Here is a 14,638-nt window from a genome sequence, read left to right on the forward strand (position 1 = left end):
CCTAAGTGTGAAAACTTACTTTCTTTTGTTTTTTGTTCTCCCTCTTTCTCTCCACCTCTGCAGCTGCAGAAGCAGCTCACTTCACCTCAGCTCTCAGCGATGGCCTGCTAACAGCAGACATAGCTTACAGAACTCTTCTAAAGGTAGAGGACGCGTGAACCTGCCTGAAATATTCCTGCTCAGCTCAGTTTGCACTGCTAACGCAGAGTAAACTAGTTTAGTGCCAGAGACTAGGACTACGCCCTGGGATGCTGCTGTGTCTCTGTCTGCTGTCATGTCATGTACAGCACTTGTAAACTCTGTAATGGTGTAGAGATGATCTCCAATCTGGGCAGCTGTTCTTATTGACAACAAGCTGCTTTTATGTGGTGAAAATGACACCAGTCAAACATTGTGTGTGAATAAAATAATAAAGATGAGAATAATTGTTTTATCTGGAGTTGTAAAAAAATGTTTATTTGAATTCATGGCTCCTGTTTATGAGTCAGTTTAACTTTGAGATGTTCTATCATTACAATCAGTGAGTGTGGTGGATTATTGAGGCCATTACTGTATAGAGAGCAACATCAACCATTTTTACTACAACTTGTACAGATTAGAGTTTTATTCATGAATAAAGTGTTTCTGAAAAACAGTTCATATTTATCTGTTTATTTATTGTTTGTTGGAGGTTGATTCAGTTCAGTTTCACAACATAAAAGGATTTTTACCTCAATTCAGTTTTGTTAAAGGTGTTTTTAAGTTTCAGGGAGCAGTGAGGCTGTTCATTAATACTAAAGACATTCTAGATGGATTTGATTTATTTATTTATTTTTGTATCTATTTATTTATCTATTTATTGTTATTTTTGTATTATTATTATTATTATTATTATTATTATTATTAATGTTATTATTATTATTATTATTGTTATTATTATTATTGTTATTAATTTGATGAGTTCATGTGATCAGAGTGATGGATCTTCATGATGTTTTGACACCAACAGAAAGTCAGGTGACATCATCAGGTGGTTTCTCATGAGGAGTTCAAAGGCAGATGCATAAACCGTCCACAGGGGGCGCTGTCACACTGCTGACTTCTCTGTAAAGGTGAACTCAGTGATAAACTCAGGTATTGATCAGCAGTGATAAACTCAGGTATTGATCAGCAGTGATAAACTCAGGTATTGATCAGCAGTGAGCAGGAAGAGTTTTTGTCAACCAGAGTTTATATCACAAACAATATAAATACAGCATTGTCTGGATAAAAGATGTGACACATATTGATTTGTCTGTGTAATAATTATATATATATCAATACTGTAATAATCCTGATTAAAATTGACTCAGCTGAAGAAGTGAGAACAAAAGATCAGAGTTTTCTTATTAAACCTAAATCCTGTAACCTTTTATAAAGTGCTCGGACAGATTCAACAATAAAACAGTAATATTGAAAGACATTTTCAGAAGAAGCTCACTGCATCTGCTGAATATATTCCAGCAGGAGCTTCCAGCCAAATGTCCTGCGTCTCTTTTGGACTTGTGTCCTCACTGCATTAGACTTAACAGTCTGTGTTTCCTTTGATAGTAAAGGTTGCTGACCCCTGGGTGAACTAGATGAACGTGAATGAAGTTGCTCTGCTGTTTTACTCCTTTTGTACTGTTTTGCTTTTCAATAAATTGGCCAATATTCCAAATGCGTATGTCTTTGTGTGATTCCAGTGGCTGATTGTAGCTACACTTATCTGAATAGTATTCATTATATAGTCACAGAGACTAAATGAACGTGTCTCTGACCTGTAGATGTTAAACTAAAGAGCAGGAAGAGGAAGGAGGATTTTACTTTTCACATGACAAGAAAACAAATGGGATGATTTAGTCTGACCACCTTTTACATTCTCTCTCTCTATTGTGTGGTTTTCTGCTTTCTCTAATAAGAAAGGTCTTAACATGTTATTTGTATGTATATATATAAATACAGTATATACTGTATATATACGGTATATATTCTTTTATTGATAGACTTGGCAGATCCACTCCACTCAGCTATTCTTCCGGCTGCACGCTGCACTGGTTTTCCCCTGTTAAAACCTGTTGCACTGAAATCTGCCCGGCAACTGATGACATTACAACAGTCAGGAAATACTGTGGCTCCCCAGTATCTTTCTAACTAGATGCAATGTGCTGTAGGTTATACTGTACCTACAGTAAGAAATACCCCAAATACATACTTTATGTCATTAATATAGCTGTGACAACAACATTTTGTGCAGCCTTTGGTTTTTAATATATATTTTTTTAAGTCATATCATTAACTGCTAGCCCTCTGTTCACAAACAGATGAAGTACTTATACTTATATACCTCCACGGGTAAAACGTGTGTGGCTGAGTTCTGCACGGAAACAGATGAGCTATTTTGTCAAAATATATATTTTTTGTGTTGCATTACCTACCTGTATTATACTGTAAACTATAAATTATATAATAAACCATACTTATATATACTGAAGTGATGTAAAACAGTTCAGTATTAATATGGATATGTTAGTAGGATACTGTAACATCAGTTATCAGAAATACGACAGCTTTAGAAATCTCACCCAACAGGTTTAGTCATGGAAATGAGACGCCCAGCGATGATAAAAACAAAGTCTGTAACGATCAGACGATGCATCGAGAATGTTTCTCCCATAAATATAAAAATAAAGTATATACAAAAAAAACATTGATTTACCTCACGTTGAAAATGTGATGACACGATCATATTGAATAACTATGTGGTTGACAGTAAACAAGGAATATTATTTATATTTAACACACTCAGGTCAACATATTTTTAATACAAATTCTCCTAATTTTTCAGTGACATGCTGCATCATCATCATGAATCCTGTCCACTTTATATCATACAGCAACATGATGCATCAGTTCAGGTTAATCATAACAGGACAGAGCAGTGGGCTGAACAAACGTCTTTATTTGGAGCTGTGTGTTGTGTTGCTGAGATTATTTTAACAAAACCACAAAACAATACACGGAACCATGTAAGAATCAACATACACAGTTACCTGCATTACATCATATTAAAGAACAATAACCAAACAAAGATGTTAACGATCTAATAACAGTTTGATTCTACAAAGTTTAGGTTCGTCTGTCCCGGAAAGAAACGGTTCTTTAGCATTTCATGTTCTGATATTTCATTGATCCAAAATCAGAAATGGACCACACACTCTGCTGGGAGACAAAGTGGGGTCATTCATTTCTAAAACCAACTATTTCAATATATCTTTAAAAAAAACTGTATTGTAAAAACGTTGCATCATCTTGGAAACAAGCGCTTTATTGGGTCGAGTGCTGAAGTTGATCTGGGTTCAGAGGTCAAACTCAGAACATTCCCTTCCTGTAGCGGTGGATCAACTCTGATACGTCATCCTTACACACCTTTATTCAGCCGTCCTCCTGCATGTGGTACACTAGACACACACACACACACACACACACACACACACACATAGATAAGTACACATATTCACACAAATGTACACATAAACACATAAAGACAAAAGTGACGATTTACCCTTTTCAAGTGCTCACAGTACGACGGAGTATTAGGGCCACATTGAGGGAAAAGTGGGCAAAGTGAGCATGGCTCACATACCCCCGCACACTGCTTGACCCCTACTAAAGTAGTGCCAAAGGTTCTGCCCTTTTGGAACTAATGGAATTAATGAGCATTAACTAATTAACTAATGGGCACCCTGGACTTCTAACCCAAAAGATACAACTAGACCAAACTGTCAACCATCAGACCAAAGTTGAAGTTCCAAAGTTAAATAGTTTCCGAGTTCTGCTCCAGACCTAAATTATGACACGCGAACGGGCGGAAGTACGGAAGGAGGGATGGATGGAAGGTAAAGTCAAACTATTTCAAGAAAAAAAAGTCGTAATATTACGAGAATAAAGTCATAACTTTATGAGAAAATAAATATTTCCTCCATCAGGTCCGTGCTGTTCTTTCTTTGCAATAAACGCAGTTTCTTTTCCAGGTCCTGATCCTGATGATAATGTGCTGCTGATGTGCCAAAAGGTGAAGTATTTGGTTATTTGTGAAACCTAAACTAAAGTAGAACTTCACAAGATGCTCCACGATCCTCATTTTCACACACGCTGCTCTATTTCCCCTCTAAAATAACACATAAAATTACTACTTTATAATATTATGACGTTATTCTCATTATTTTACAACTTTTTTTCTCGTAATTGCATGACTTTATTCTCGTAATATTATGACTTTGTCCCTCAGATTTATTTTTTCCCTCAATGTGGCCCTAATACTCCAGCTTTATACATTTCATGACTGTACAACATTCAGTCTATGCTTCATCGTGTCCGGGTGCTACGGCTGATTCCCTGTCGAAGCTTCCCCACAATGCATTCGGCAAAGCGGATGAGCTACAGGCAGTTTAAGTCTTACACATCAGTCATGTCTTTCTTTAATAAATCGTTCAGCTCGTCTTGTTGGTGGTGTGGTCCTTGCTAGTGAAAGAGCAGTTGAGGATGATGAGAATGTCATTAGCTTTTTGAAGGTTTGATGATGGTGACAGATGAAAAGTCAGAGAATCACCGGTACATGAATGTCTGAACCAAATGTCATCGTAGTCCATCCTAAAAGTTGTTGAGATATTTAACTGAAAGCCAAAATGTGAACCTCACAGTGGAGCTCGAGGATTCATCCGATGGGGACCATGAATGTCTGAACAACATTTCATGGCGATCCATCCAATAGTTGTTAAGATTTCAGTCTGGACCAAAGAGGACGGACTGACCCACTGTAACCATACCGATGGTGCGGCCAAACAGAGACAAAAGATATGCTTAAATGCTAAATCAAAAAACAAAGCCGAGGAGTATTCTCAGAGTATACTCACTGTTGACCGACCCTCCAGAGTAGGCGTCCCTGTGCGTAGCGTGAGCGATGCCTCGACGGCCCAGTTCGTACGCCTCCTCCACCGTCATGTCCTCCCGGTAACCGCTGTCCACCACGCCGTAGACGTAACTGTTGCCACAGCCGGTAGAGAACATATGGCCAGACAGACGCATCCCATTGTCATCCACATAGTACAGCCCAGGACCCTGGAGAGCACAGTTTGGGGTCATTAATCAGTATAGTCTGCAGGGAAATGATCATTTTAATTTACATTATTTTACCAGACAACTAGATTAAGAGACCAAAGCGACGGTCTCCGACCGCGGCCAACACTGTTTAACAGACGGGCTTCACTAGATACAACTCCATGTAGTTTGTGTTGGAGTCTGAGTCTGAACAGCGTAGACACACGCGAGCGCGCATGGGACACCGACCCGCAATGATTTATACGTGTAAGAAGTTACAAACAGTCCCTTTAAAAACTGATACATTCTGAAGATCTTGTTTTTCCAAAGCAAATAATAATCCATGTATTTGAGGTTTTTCTTAATTAATCAGGAGTGTGTTGTTGTTTCATAAAATCTGTTGATCTGTTTTGACACATTAATATATTGTAATGTTAGCTGAGCTTCTAAAAGGGTTGTGGGATGTTTGGAGCTTCTCAGCACACTGATAGAAATGTTCTTGTAAATATAAACAGCGATGCTCAAAATCACGTCTTGTGTTGAGTTAAGTCAGCGGTCAGCAACCTGCGTCTCTTTAGCCCCTCTCCAGTGGCTTTGACAACAAAATATATATATGGAAATGAATAACAGTTATTTTTTAACATTATTGTTGTGGACCTAAAGTGTGTTTTACATTCTCTAATAGTAAAAAAAAATTGTCATCACTTCAATCTACTAAAGCGTGCATCATAGCCTATGTATGTATGTCTTCGGCCCGGCGCCTTATCCTCTAATTTTGCTGAACCTTAATAGCTCAATAGGCTCGCTGTCGATTCCAAATCCCAAAGAAGAAAAGTCTCTGAGTAATTTAATAGTGCGCGGACAGATTCAATAATAAAACAGTAATATTGAAAGACATTTTCAGAAGAAGCTCACTGCATCTGCTGAATATATTCCAGCAGGAGCTTCCAGCCAAATGTCCTGCGTCTCTTTTGGACTTGTGTCCTCACTGCATTAGACTTAACAGTCTGTGTTTCCTTTGATAGTAAAGGTTGCTGACCCCTGGGTGAACTAGATGAACATGAATGAAGTTGCTCTGCTGTTTTACTCCTTTTGTACTGTTTGGCTTTTCAATAAATTGGCCAAAATTACAAATGCGTGTGTCTTTGTGTGATTCCAGTGGCTGACTACAACCGTCTGAATGTTGCCTGAGTATTCACTATATAGTCACAGAGACTAAATGAACGTGTCTCTGACCTGTAGATGTTAAACTAAAGAGCAGGAAGAGGAAGGAGGATTTTACTTTTCACATGACAAGAAAACAAATGGGATGATTTAGTTTGACCACCTTTTACATTCTCTCTCTCTCTCTCTCTTGTGTGGTTTTCTGCTTTCTCTAATAAGAAAGGTCTTAACATGTTATTTGTATGTGTATATATATAAATACAGTAAATACTGTATATATACGGTATATATTCTTTTATTGATAGACTTGGCAGATCCACTCCACTCAGCTATTCTTCCGGCTGCACGCTGCACTGGTATTCCCCTGTAAAAACCTGTTGCACTGAAATCTGCCCGGCAACTGATGACATTACAACAGTCAGGAAATTCTGTGGCTCCTCAGTATCTTTCTAACTAGATGCAATGTGCTGTAGGTTATACTGTACCTACAGTAATAAATACCCCAATTACATACTTTATGTCATTAATATAGCTGTGATAACAACATTTTGTGCAGCCTTTGGTTTTTAATATATATATTTTTTAAATCATATTAACTGCTAGCCCTCTGTGACCTCCAAAGGTTAACTTCACAAACAGATCCTCATAGATGATTGACCTTTTTTCATTAACACTTATATACCTCCACGGGTAAAACCTGCGTGTGTGGCTGAGTTTTGCACGGAAACAGATGAGCTATTTTTGTCAAAATTTATATTTTTTCGTGTTGCATTACCTACCTGTATTATACTTTAAACTATAAATTATATAATAAACCATACTTAAATATACTGAAGTGATATAACACAGTTCAGTATTAATATGGATAAGTTAGTAGGATACTGTAACATCAGTTATCAGAAATACGACAGCTTTAGAAATCTCCCCCAACAGGTTTAGTCATGGAAATGAGGTTTGGCACTTCCTGTATGTTTGCGGTCACATTTCACCAGACGCACAGCGATGATAAAAACAAAGTCTGTAACGATCAGACGATGCATCGAGAATGTTTCTCCCATAAATATAAAAATAAAGTATTTAAAAAAACACATAGATTTACCTCACGTTGAAAATGTGATGACACGATCATATAGAATAACTATGTGGTTGACAGTAAACAAGGAATATTATTTATATTTAACACCATCACCCACATCATGTCAACATATTTTTACTACATATATCATACAGCATGCTGCATCATCATCATGAATCCTGTCCACTTTATATCATACAGCAACAGGACGTATCAGTTCAGGTTAATCATTACAGGACAGAGCAGTGGGCTGAACAAACGTCTTTATTTGGAGCTGTGTGTTGTGTTGCTGAGATTATTTTAACAAAACCACAAAACAATACACGGAACCATGTAAGAATCAACATACACAGTACCTGCATTACATCATATTAAAGAACAATAACCAGACAAAGATGTTAACATCTAATAACAGTTTGATTCTGCAAAGTTTAGGTTCGTCTGTCCCGGAAAGAAACGGTTCTTTAGCATTTCATGTTCTGATATTTCATTGATCCAAAATCAGAAATGGATCACACACTCTGCTGGGAGACAAAGTGGGGTCATTCATTTCTAAAATCAACTATTTCAATATATCTTTAAAAAAAACTGTATTGTAAAAACGTTGCATCATCTTGGAAACAAGCGCTTTATTGGGTCGAGTGCTGAGGTTGATCTGGGTTCAGAGGTCAAACTCAGAACATTCCCTTCCTGTAGCGGTGGATCAACTCTGATACGTCATCCTTACACACCTTTATCCAGCCGTCCTCCTGCATGTGGTACACTAGACACACACACACACACACACACACACACAGAAGAGTACACATATTCACACATATTCACACAAATGTACAGATAAACACATAAAGACAAAAGTCCCAATTTACCCTTTTCAAGTGCTCACAGTACGACGGAGTATTAGGGCCACATTGAGGGAAAAGTGGCCAAAGTGAGCATGGCTCACTTACCCCCGCACACTGCTTGACCCCTACTAAAGTAGGGCCAAAGGTTTTGCCCTTTTGGAACTAATGGAATTAATGAGCATTAACTAATTAACTAATGGGCACCCTGGACTTCTAACCCGCAAAAGGCACAACTAGACCAAACTGTCAACCATCAGACCAAAGTTGAAATTCCAAAGTTAAATAATTTCCGAGTTCTGCTCCAGACCTAAATGATGACACGCGAACGGGCGGAAGTACGGAAGGAGGGATGGATGGAAGGTAAAGTCAAACTATTTCAAGAAAAAAAAGTCGTAATATTACGAGAATAAAGTCATAACTTTATGAGAAAAAAAATATTTCCTCCATCAGGTCTGTGTGGTTCTTTCTTTGCAATAAATGCAGTTTCTTTTCCAGGTCCTGATCCTGATGATAATGTGGTGCTGATGAGCCAAAAGATGAAGTATTTGGTTATTTGTGAAACCTAAACTAAAGTAGAACTTCACAAGATGCTCCACGTTCCTCATTTTCACACACGCTGCTCTATTTCCCCTCTAAAACAACACGTAAAACTACGACTTTATAATATTATGACTTTATTCTCATAATACTACGCCTTTATTCTCTTAAACTTCTGACTTTATTCTCAAAATCTCAGATTTATTTTTTCCCCTAAATGTGGCCCTTATACTCCAGCGTTATACATTTCATGACTATACAACATTCAGTCTATGCTCAATTTTGCTCAACTGGGTTCTCAGAGTATACTCACTGTTGACCGACCCTCCGACCCTGGGCCGTCGGAGCGATGCCCCGACGGCCCAGTTCGTACGCCTCCTCCACCGTCATGTCCTCCCGGTAACCGCTGTCCACCACGCCGTAGGCGTAACTGTTACCACAGCCGGTAGAGAACATACGGCCAGACAGACGCGTCCCGTTGTCATCCACATAGTACAGCCCAGGACCCTGGAGAGCACAGTTTGGGTCATTAGTCAGTATAGTCTGCTGGGAAATGATCATTTTAATTTACATTATTTTACCAGACAACTAGATTAAGAGACCAAAGCAACGGTCTCCGACCGCGGCCAACACTGTTTAACAGACGGGCTTCACTATACAACTCCATGTAGTTTGTGTTGGTGTCTGATTCTGAACAGCGTAGACACACGCGAGCGCGCATGGGACACCGACCGGCATTGATTTATACGTGTAAGAAGTTACAAACAGTCCCTTTAAAAACTGATACATTTTGAAGATCTTGTTTTTCCAAAGCAAATAATGATTCATGTATTTGAGTTTTTTCTTAATTAATCAGGAGTGTGTTATTGTTTCATAATAGAGGCATAATAGAGTGCTTTACTGTTAATACAAAAGAAAATCTGTTAAATTACGCTCATAGGCCGTTTTTTAACTGAACTATAATGCATTCTTAAAAAACAGCACTTTACTGCTGATCAACTGTCTAAAGTATCATGAATAACAGTTTCATGCAGTATTTTTTTAATTCTGGGAAGAGCAATTTCACCTGATCTGCACATGTGAGGCTGGATCCGTTCTTTGTTCATCCATCCCCATCTTACTGATTATTTGGTGAGTAGTAATTCTATTTAATTAATAAATCTGTGCAAAGGTTATCAGTGATGTTTCCAGTTAGTTTGCATTACAGAATATGTGCATGTCATGATAGAGGGATTCAACAGCTAGCTAGAATTTCACAGATGATTGCACATTAATCGGACAACACAAGGAGCTCATTTTAATTTCTATGTATTCAAGTTAATATCTAAGTTAATGTGCTGACACATGTATTTTGCCAGTGAATTCATGCATAACGACGGTGTATACATTTTACAGTCTATGGAAGTCCCTTCAACATTTAAAGTAACATTAAGACTTCAGTGCATGTTGGTTATTGGGTGGTAATTCAGCAGAGCAGATACAAAATTGAAGGAAAGGTTATTTACTAGCTAACTAGTGTTTTTGAATGATATCTGAAAACCACATGTTCTATAGATCAGATGGTCAGAATATTCATAATTGATCAAAAAACTGTTTCTCAACCAGTAATGCACACCACTCAACACAATTCATTTCAAACATTGACTAAAAAGTTGACTGAGGAAAATTCTTTCTAAGTTTCAGGTGAAACAGCAGGAAGCTATTGGCGCTGGATGGTCAGCCTTGAGGGCCACTTCATATGTGAAGGGATCCAGCCCACCTTCTTGATGGGGCTTGCTGCATTATTTTCCACCTTCTACATCTGCACACTCAAATTAATCTCAAGGTTAGATACTTTCAGTAAAACCTGTATTTTTATTGTGGCATTAATCTAAGTGATTCACACAACTTGATTTTTACACAGTACCTGAAGAAACACTATCATTTGTCAGGTGCACCGTAGGAATAAACCCTGAGAGAGGCACCAAGGATGGACAGGGCAAAGTCTTCTCAAAGAAAACTGGCAAATTCACGAGCTACAAGACAAGACTACAACCGTATATCCACATGTATCCACTCTGCTGATGGGACTCATGGACTTGAGTGGGACTTCATTTAAAATGGTGAGTTTACATTACATACATGATAAGAGGAAATGAGGGCTACACACGCTGATTTTGTATGTGAGAAGTTACAATGAAAGTTATGTTGGAACTCATATATCTCTCTCTCACACAGTCAGCGGGCTACCAAGGCTGGATTGAGAGAACTGGTGTCTTTGAGTGGGCCATAAGTCATTCACTAACTCACTCCCCCATTATCGCCCAATACTTGGACTTCCACACTTATCCATGTGCCTTGTTAGAGCCTGAATATTCATACTTGGACATGATGTCACATGTCTGGTGGTGTTGGTGCTCATTAGTATATAGACAAATAATAATTTTTTAAAGGGACTATTTGTAACTTTCAGAAATGCTTCTTAACAGCGACACCTGTGGCCGTGAAATCAACGAAAGTCAGCGTCGGGCTCGCGCTTGCTCGCTCTCAATATACCTGAACGAGCATCACTCAAAACAGTGAGGCGACACACGTCAGCTAAAACCACAATATCACTCTATATTTCAGCTGTTTGGCAGTAATGTTAGCTGACCAGACGAAGGTCTCTCCATGAACATGATTTAGATCTGATCTTAGTGTTGGCTTTTCCTGCCTAAGTGCAGGCTGAGGCAGCGGGGCTCTGCAGCATGTCTCCCTCCTCTCTCCTCCCGCAGCCGGAGAGAGCAGAGGAGACACCGGCACCCGGTCGGTAACGAGAAGACAACGTTACTAGCTAAGGAGCTCCGTCACTTCACAAGACACGGGAAACCTCTGTTGGTCTGGAGGAGCTGCAGCATTTTTTTTCTGCACAAACGTCCACTGATCATTCACTAGATATTCTCAGAGCTAAACTAACTCTTCTGCAGTGAGGAGTAAGCGCGCGTTCACGTCTAGAGGTGGAGCGAGCTGAGAACGCACGCGCTCTCTGAGCGAAGGCAAGCAGGCAGAGTTGGAGAGGCAGCGGCTACACGCGAACGCGCATATGTGAGCGCGCATGTGTGACGACCCGCTACATTTATGTGCGTACAAAGTTACAAATAGTCCCTTTAATGTTCATTTTTTTTTTCATTTGTACCACTGATATGCCTTAAGGCTCAGCAATATATTCAGTATATTCACATGTTACATGATATAAGGCAAAATATTATTTGAGAGTTTTGTTTTAACTCTATGATATAGCTCAACTCTCTGTAACTGTTCCACAAAGTAAGGTTAGTAAGATTGACAGATGTCTTCAGAAATGCTATTTCTTCTGAAATTTGGTGTGTTATCTGTGTCAGGTTTTTGTTGGCGCTGTGTTGAACTTCATATGAAAATAAAAAATAAAGTGCAATAAGATAAGCTGTAGATGTTCTTTTCTCACACATTGTACATGATTAGAAAATCAGTGAATTAGCTCTGTTCTTCACTCACATGTTGTTATGGTTTGCATTCTGTGCTTGTAGCCAGCTATAGACAGACATTTTGGGCCTTATAGCCTTAGCCTTTTTCTTAACAAGTGCCTTTAATTGTATTTAGTGTGACTATTCCTATGTCTTTAACCTGCTAAGTCTATTCATCTCGGCAAAAAATAATGTTTATTAAAATGTATGTAAAAAATACAACCTAAATAGTGCATTGAAACAAATCAGTAAGATAATGTAAAAGGATAAAAACAGCTTTATAATGTATCCTTAAACAGTAAATTAACTGTAAAATACTGTATTTTTCGTTAACAGTACAAAGCTGTAAATTTCAGCGACAGTGTAATAATGTAAATTTTACAGTAGAATAATGGCAACCCTGCTTCCAGCTCTTTACTGTTATTTTACTGGGAAATTCTTAACAGTGTATGTCTTCGGCCCGGCGCCTTATCCTCTAATTTTGCTGAACCTTAATAGCTCAATAGGCTCGCTGTCGATTCCAAATCCCAAAGAAGAAAAGTCTCTGAGTAATTTAATACTTCGCGGACAGATTCGACAATAAAACAGTAATATTGAAAGACATTTTCAGAAGAAGCTCACTGCATCTGCTGAATATATTCCAGCAGGAGCTTCCAGCCAAATGTCCTGCGTCTCTTTTGGACTTGTGTCCTCACTGCATTAGACTTAACAGTCTGTGTTTCCTTTGATAGTAAAGGTTGCTGACCCCTGGGTGAACTAGATGAACGTGAATGAAGTTGCTCTGCTGTTTTACTCCTTTTGTACTGTTTTGCTTTTCAATAAATTGGCCAATATTCCAAATGCGTGTGTCTTTGTGTGATTCCAGTGGCTGACTACAACCGTCTGAATATTGCCTGAGTATTCACTATATAGTCACAGAGACTAAATGAACGTGTCTCTGACCTGTAGATGTTAAACTAAAGAGCAGGAAGAGACTAATTATTTGGGCAAACCTGGGATTCTTCACAGATAACTGAAGGCAAGGCAGCTTTATCTGTAGAGCACATTTCAGCAACAGAGCAACTCAAAGTGCTTTACACAAACATTCAAGAGCATTGTGACAAAGTGCAAAAGAACATTAAGACATCAATAAAACAGTCATAAACACGTTAAAGATTAGAAAATAAAACAAACAAGCTAAAAATAAAAGCTAAAATAGAGAATAACACACCAGAGTAAAAGTTATAGTACAGTATAAGATCATTATTGATTTAAAAGAACTCAGAGTTGGAGGTCCTGCAGGTTTCTGGGAGCTTGTTCCAGATGTTTGATGCATAAAACCTGAACGCTGCTTCTGCATGTTTAGTTGTGACTCTGGGGACACTAAGCAGACCTGATCCAGATGACCTGAGAGGTCTGGATGGTTCAGAACACAGCAGAAGATCAGATATGTATTTTGGCCCTAAACCATTTAGTGCTTTGTAAACCAGCAGCAGTATTTTGAGATCAGTTCTCTGAGAGACAGGGAGCCGGTGTAGAGACCTCAGAACTGGACTGATGTGATCCACTGTCTTGGTCTTAATGAGGACTCTAGCAGCAGCGTTCTGAATCAGCTGCAGCTGTCTGATGGATATTTTAGGAAGACCAGTAAAGACGCCGTTACAGTCGTCAAGTCGACTGAAGATAAATGCATGGACTAGTTTTTCTAAATCCTGCTGAGACATCAGTCCTCTAATTCTTGCTCTATTCTTCAGGTGATAGAAGGCTGTCTTTGTAATTGTCTTAATGTGGCTGTTAAAACTCAGGTCAGAGTCCATGACTACACCAAGAGGTCTGGCTTAGGGGGTCACGTGATGCGGTCATCGTGAGGAGTCGTTTTTCGCCGACCTCCCGTCACCACCAGATACAATTTACAATTTAAAGTTACTTTTTGACCCAGGCTGGACTTTCTAAAGGTGGCTATCTATGTATGAACATGTCCGCTTCTGATCCAAACCAAGTCCAACGTGATGCCGGGGCTAGAACTCGCTCAGAGCTGAAGAAACTCCAGACCACTAGCATGGACGCTACAGCTAACGTTAGCCAGCATGGCGCCGCCACCTGCGAGGAGGAGGGCGTGGCTACTCTCCTCGCGCAGGACGTCACACAGAGAACCAGCGCCTTAATGGATCAGAAGTTTACCGAACTGCATCTGACTCTGGAAGGATTTAACAACCGTATCGAAGGCAACACCAAGCGCTTAACGGAGGCTGAGTCACGTATCTCAGATGCTGAAGACTTCTGACTTCATTGTCTAACAAGATCACGGCTCTAGAAAAGGAAGTGGATACTCTCTCACAACGAGCCGAGGACAGCGAAACCCGCAGCCGCAGGGAGAACATCAGGATTATCGGTCTGAAGGAAGGCACGGAGGGACAACAACCAACTTCATGGCTCCCCAAACTACTGGGTTTGCAAACCAAACGAGGGACGATTCAAAT

General features: G+C 39.3%; 2 long non-coding RNA genes across 2 annotated transcripts; one reads left to right on the forward strand and one right to left on the reverse strand.

The window, feature by feature from the left end:
• Positions 1-2,939: 2,939 nt before the first annotated feature.
• Positions 2,940-5,055, reverse strand: LOC141754430 (uncharacterized). The gene is made up of 2 exons (XR_012590644.1): positions 4,914-5,055; positions 2,940-3,458 (listed from the first exon to the last, which is right to left on the reverse strand). It is a non-coding gene; the product is annotated as an uncharacterized LOC141754430 (long non-coding RNA).
• A 5,471-nt stretch (positions 5,056-10,526) lies between these two features.
• On the forward strand, positions 10,527-11,125 carry LOC141754433 (uncharacterized). The gene is made up of 3 exons (XR_012590646.1): positions 10,527-10,543; positions 10,650-10,820; positions 10,936-11,125. It is a non-coding gene; the product is annotated as an uncharacterized LOC141754433 (long non-coding RNA).
• Positions 11,126-14,638: the final 3,513 nt, after the last annotated feature.

This window comes from Sebastes fasciatus, chromosome 17, assembly GCF_043250625.1.
Source record: "Sebastes fasciatus isolate fSebFas1 chromosome 17, fSebFas1.pri, whole genome shotgun sequence".
NCBI classification, from domain to species: Eukaryota; Metazoa; Chordata; class Actinopteri; order Perciformes; family Sebastidae; genus Sebastes; species Sebastes fasciatus.